Source organism: Aptenodytes forsteri, unplaced genomic scaffold (assembly GCF_000699145.1).
Source record: "Aptenodytes forsteri isolate BGI_AS27 unplaced genomic scaffold, ASM69914v1 Scaffold183, whole genome shotgun sequence".
In the NCBI taxonomy this organism is placed as follows: Eukaryota; Metazoa; Chordata; class Aves; order Sphenisciformes; family Spheniscidae; genus Aptenodytes; species Aptenodytes forsteri.
In genome coordinates this window covers 3397285-3403346 of record NW_008795918.1, presented here as the reverse complement: position 1 = coordinate 3403346, position 6062 = coordinate 3397285, and the positions used below count along the sequence as shown (strand labels likewise).

General features: G+C 37.1%; 1 protein-coding gene across 1 annotated transcript in view; it reads right to left on the bottom strand.

The window, feature by feature from the left end:
• The window catches only part of HECW2 (HECT, C2 and WW domain containing E3 ubiquitin protein ligase 2), a 166016-nt gene extending 160904 nt beyond the window's left edge, over window positions 1-5112 (bottom strand). The window contains exon 1 of the mRNA XM_009284694.2: window positions 5044-5112. The gene's annotated coding sequence lies outside the window, so the exon portion shown is untranslated. The remainder of the gene's footprint in view (window positions 1-5043) is intronic.
• Window positions 5113-6062: the final 950 nt, after the last annotated feature.

Here is a 6062-nt window from a genome sequence, read left to right as displayed (position 1 = left end):
CGGCCAACTCCCCCCAGTTTATACACTGAGCATGACGTCACATGGTATGGAATATCCCTTTGGCCAGTTTGGGTCAGCTGTCCTGGCTGTGCCCCCTCCCAGCTTCTCCCTGGCAGGGCATGAGAAGCTGAAAAGTCCTTGACTAGTGTAAGCACTACTTAGCAACAACTAAAACAATCAGTGTGTTATCAACATTATTCTCCTACTAAATCCAAAACACAGCACTATGCCAGCTACTAGGAAGAAAATTAACTCTATCCCAGCCAAAACCAGGACACCGTGTATGAATAATGGATAAATACTTAAATCTACTCTATATTTCTTTCAAAAAAAAAAAAAAAGCAGTTTGCACTCTTACACATTCAGTTCCTGCTAACTGTACAATAGGTAATATTCTGTTCACCTCAGTAAGATTTCTAGCCACGCTATTTAATACAAACTATAAACAAGTAAAATATCACCTGCAGATGAAAACGTGGCTGTAGCACCTAACTACAGCTTGGAATATTCACGCTCTAGAGATCACGTATGGACTATTTTTAATTCCAGGTAACTAACAACAAGAAGAACTGAACTTTTAAGTGAAGAGCTACAAAAATGCAAAGTATGATTACCTACATTTACATTTTAATGACATAAAATGTCTTCAATCAAGTTCAGTTAGACTGAACTATCTAAGGTTTTACAAAGATGAGAGAGTACGTGCAGTAATACAGGTACCCAGTGAGTAACTTGGAAAGTAGGATATTCATATGAGAAAACTTTTTCCCCATATACAGGGAATGTGAATGTATCACGCAATACTTCTGCTATTCTTCTGTAGTAAACTACATTTCACCAAGTTTTTAAACTAGTTTCTTAGTACATTGCACAGATCGAAGAAAAAAACCGATCAGATACACCAATCAAAGCAGATTACATTCTGTTAATCCACTTAACAACTTAAACTGTACTTGGCCTGATTTAAGAAGTGTAAATCATAGTAGCCCACTTAAGCGTTATGCCCATTTACATTAGCTGGAATCAGGCCTACAAGTGTTTCCTTTTTCAGTAAACCTCAGTTAAGTTTGAAAACATTCAAAAAATAACAATAGTATTACAACAAGACCAGCTTCCCGTATTCAAATCGTTAAGTACAGAACTCAGTTGAGAAGACTCATTTTTTCTCCACAGGATGCAAAACTTCCCTTAGTTTCTCCTCCCTTAGAAGACACAATTTCTAGGCTTCAACAGTCTGCACTGGACTTAGGTTGTCAATCTGAAAGTAAAAGACTTCATTACCGGTTTCCCAAGAAGTAATGAATGAGGTTTACATTTAAAATGTATTCTGGATAGAGGAGGAACAGAAGGATAAGCCAACCACGACAGCAAGAAGACACACGATCAGAATCTGTTGTGATACTGTATGGATCCTAATCATCCTGCCCCCACCGCAGTCAAGACTGCAGGGGCAGGGAGGGACTTCACAACCGTTTCTGTACTAACAAGGAATGATTATGATATTGATTTTTCATGGGGCTGCTTACACGAGTAAACATTAATCAATTTATGTTAGGGTTGCAAACTAAGATCAAAATAATTATTTGACAAGTAAGGCTTGCAGCTGACTTACAGCCTACATCACAAGTCACAAAGCTATTTTCGTGAATATTCAGTAGAAAGCTAAATCCTTTACTCTTTCAACACTGCTTTTTGTTTTCCAAATGACACACAATCAGCTAAGACACTAAATCAGCACGTTTTTCCTTTGGAAATGAAATCCGGATATACGACGTGTTCCAGGCTTCTCTTATTTCTGAGGCGTTTGGAAGACTGAACTCCTTGTCATCTATACTTACAAAGATTGTTTCTATTCTGTTTAAAAATGTTTCACATGTGGTTAATCAAGGCATATGTTAGTTAACAAAGTCTTTGTTTAATATACAGATAGCCAACACTGTCTTACGCATTAACAAAGGGATGTCATTAATTTAAAAATCACATTAATCTGTCAGAAAAGTTTGCATGTATTAGAGCCTCACCAAAAAAACTGAAACTACACAGAAGAAAAATTTGAGGAAAAGTATTTCTATTTTTCCAGATTGAGTACTTGAGAGTTTGTCAATGCTTGTGGTTTGTTCCTCCACAGCAGTCTCCCATTTGTTTGGGTGGATTTTTATCAAAGTATTGGAAAGAAAAGCACTTACATGGTGACAATAGCAACACAAACCTTGGAAAGGAGACAGAGTGATATGCACAAGACCTGAGGCTTAAATTTTCTTCTATGAACAGATTTAAAATGGACTGTCACTTAAAAAAAAAAAACAGCACTGTAGGAATGACCAATTTACAGTACGAAAAAAAGCCATAAGATTAAAACAGACTTGTTTTGTGCCAACACATGGTAGTTCTTCCATTAAAATAAAAAGAAAAATTAAATACATGCATTAGTCCTCCTTATAGTGACTTTATTTACCCGACCCACTTATAATCAAGAAGTGTAACAGACATTAAATTTATCGACAGAAGCAAGAAACAAAACTTGTTAGCTTTTTTTTTTCCCTTAATAAAGGGCTGTCTCCACACAGCTAACTGACAACTGATGAAGCTTACGCCAAGAGGTGTTGAACGTACTTTTTGTACCTATAGTACCTCAAACTCTTTACAAACTGAGATAAGCATGAGCAAGCTTTAAAAGAGGCTTGCATAAGCAAGCTTTAAAAACCTCCTAACTTCATGTTCGTAAAGCCTTGGCAGTTAATTGTTTCAGTTAGTGATTTATCCTATCATGATGAGACAAACATGTCTTAAGTTCAACATAAGTCAAAACCAGACTTCTTTGTAGTGTATCTAAGCCAAAGCCTTTTACCTATTAACTTACCTTAGCTAGAAATTCAGTACTTAAGTCTATGCCTTTGCACACAGTCAGTATCAGTATCAGTATTGAGGAAATGAAACAACTTAACATAAAAGCAAAGATTTCTTCCAAAACAGTGAGTCAGTTTCTAAAAGACACAGGATCTCACTGGAAATTACTATTTTCAAGACTACATGGCAAAATTAACACAACACCCACATCAATACAGTAAACAAACGAAAAACACCCACCCAAAGTCAATTAAGGAAATCAAGGGTAAAATTTTAAACCAGCGATTAGTCCACCTCTTAGAACGTCGAGTCTGACAATTTGACTTTATTTACCCATTTATTATAAAGGTATGCATAAGTCAACTCTAGAAAAATCAGCCTTCCATAATTCACAATATTCAGTATGTTTCACACAATGTCTAAGGAGGAAAAAAAAAACCCCTACATCTTTGGTATCAGGAACAAAAACACATCTAAACTGTTCAGTGTAACTAAACGTGTGACACTGAAACTAAGGCAAGAAGTGGAAATTGTTGGAATTCTGTGGAACATTAAGGAGCGTGACAATTGACAATTGCTGAGCAGCAGCACCATGGTGTTTAGGGTGGCTCTTTACATTAACCAATAGTTTCATAATGAAAAATATCAACCTGTCACACTTAACAGCCCAACACAACACGTACTTACCCAGGTTCAGAGCAAGTTCATAATACACACTTACTCAGGTTAATAGAATGTGTTTATAAACATTGAGCTAGGTCTAAGTTATATTTTGCTGGAAGTTATTTCACTCTAAGAAGGTCAAAACACCTTTTAGGAAATGAAGCAGAGAAATGGTGTCATATCCACACACTCAGAGATTATTAGGTGAACATTTGAGACAAACACCATGTAAGACAACCATGAACCCTGACATTTATTCTAGTTCTGATACTTTGCTACACATGCTTACAAGACCCTAACAGCATTTTGGGAAAATCTGGACATCACGCAACATGGCATTATTCAAAACATAAGAAGCTAGTTGTTACATGAAATAATGTGTGTGGGGTTTTTTTTTTATACAGACACACAAATATGAAACAACAATATGCAGTAAACTTTCTTAAGTGTTGCTTTCTCATAAATGACAGTGGCTCCTTGCTTTTCTCTAGGTAAACAGCATGCAATTGGAGCTGCTTCTTATCCAAAAACACACAACAGCATCTTTATGGCTACATCTGCACTCGTATGCAGAACAGGCCAGGAAACAGATGCTGAAGCCATGTAGTACAGCACACATGCTAAATGCTCCTCTCTCACAAAATGGGGCTGTCTTATCCATAATCCATTTTGGGATAGTCCCTGGTCCATGGCTTTCCCAGAGCTGTGCCTCGTTTGGGCTGCTGACACTGGCCAAAAGCATGCCAAGGACCCCATTAACAATTAAACAGTGCCACAACCCTGGGACAGCATTCAAGTTCAGGCTCTAAGCCTGCTCAGGCAGCGGGTACAGCCATAGTCTTACTGACCCCAATGAAAGTTTTCCAAGTCTCAGAGAGCCCACCACAGTTACATTCGTAATTTTCCTATGCAATACAAGTATTTGGGAAATTATTTCCTTGACAACAATATTTATGTTCATGAAGACAATGTAGACATTTTTATTAGAGCAATGACTCAAGAAGCATAAATCATGTTTTTTATGTAGCTATGGCTACATTTTAAAGAGATGATAAATTTACCATCTCTACTCTTTGTTATTTCTAGTGGGAGAAATAACTCTTATCAAACTGTCAGCTCAAAACAGATTCAAATCGGTAATCTAGCAGAAGAATAACAAGATCAACGAATCAGATTAGCTGTTTTTAAAATGCATCTTAAACAAAGAAAACACGCAGCTTACCAAGCACACCTTTTGAAGCTGAAATGTTGTAGCCTAGCACTATGAAGCTCACATGCTCTTGAGAGAGCAAAGTTAAGGAATCACACAAAGATGGGCATATGCCTTTTTGTGACAATCAGGATCCAAAGAGAGTTGCTGGTTTTGTAATTTTTTATTGCTATTTTGCCAATACTCAGCATCTGTAATATCCAATTTAGTGAAGCCCTTGATATGGGGCACCCAGTGAATGATCACTTTTGAGCGTTCTTTCAGCAGGATCCTCAAAGACCTCACTGCTTCCCACCAGGCTGCAGCTGATCCAATCCACTCACCGTAAGGTGCTGTGGCTTCAGCTGCCACATTCATTCCTGGCAAACTCTTCTTTCTTACTGTGGTTAGTCTATCCGACAAGGATCAGTCAATGTTTTCTTTTTTTAAAGATGCTGCTCGTCATTCCTGGAAGAAAATGAATTTTACTGTTGCATGCTTTGGGCTCATCTGATTACAATACTAGCCTTCAGGGAATTTTTAAACTAATGACATTGTATTTGTCAAGCACAGAAACTTTTAATCTGATTTTTCAGGTGGATCCCAGCCAATGGATCCTGGCCACCACAGCACTTAACAAAACACATTTGACTGTCCTCCATGCAGTATTTAGGTGGGCTTATTATCGAAATGTTAATTTTTGTTACCTAATATCTTTCTCTGGTGGTCAATACAAGGCATATAGGCATATTGACAATGTTATTAAAGATTTTATGACTAAAAGTCCACAAGTCAAATTATATGGGTGTATATACAGCTTCACAAATGAACAGAGGCACGCACCTTAAGAAATCTGAACCAAAACACTATCTGAACTACTCCCCAGTTTGTCTGCTGATCTCATGATTTGTTGTACACCAGCATCAAGAAACACCAGCTCAACAGTAGTTAATTTTTTTTTATTTCAACATCCTGTTCTTTATTTTCAAGATTTTTTTCATTTCCAGTGTTAATACAAAGAACAAAACCCCAAACTATTAACTGTCACAATGACTCCTTAACCCCCCCAAAAGCGCAGAAGACCCATTAGTCATCCACTTTTGGGTACCTCCTTAATTCTAAAGGACAAATAGTGCACTATTTCAACCATTAAGTTTGGCTTGACTGTACTAATTGGGACTTTCGGACAAATAATGCTGGATTTGCATTTCAATTTCAAATTCATTTCAATTATTACTGCTTCTCCAGAACACAAGCTGCAATTGTGCCACATAGAAAGGTTGATGACTACACTTCAAAGAAAAGATCCTCTTTCAAAATTTTCTTTTCATCTTTCAAAACTATCTTTCAAACGTAATTATTA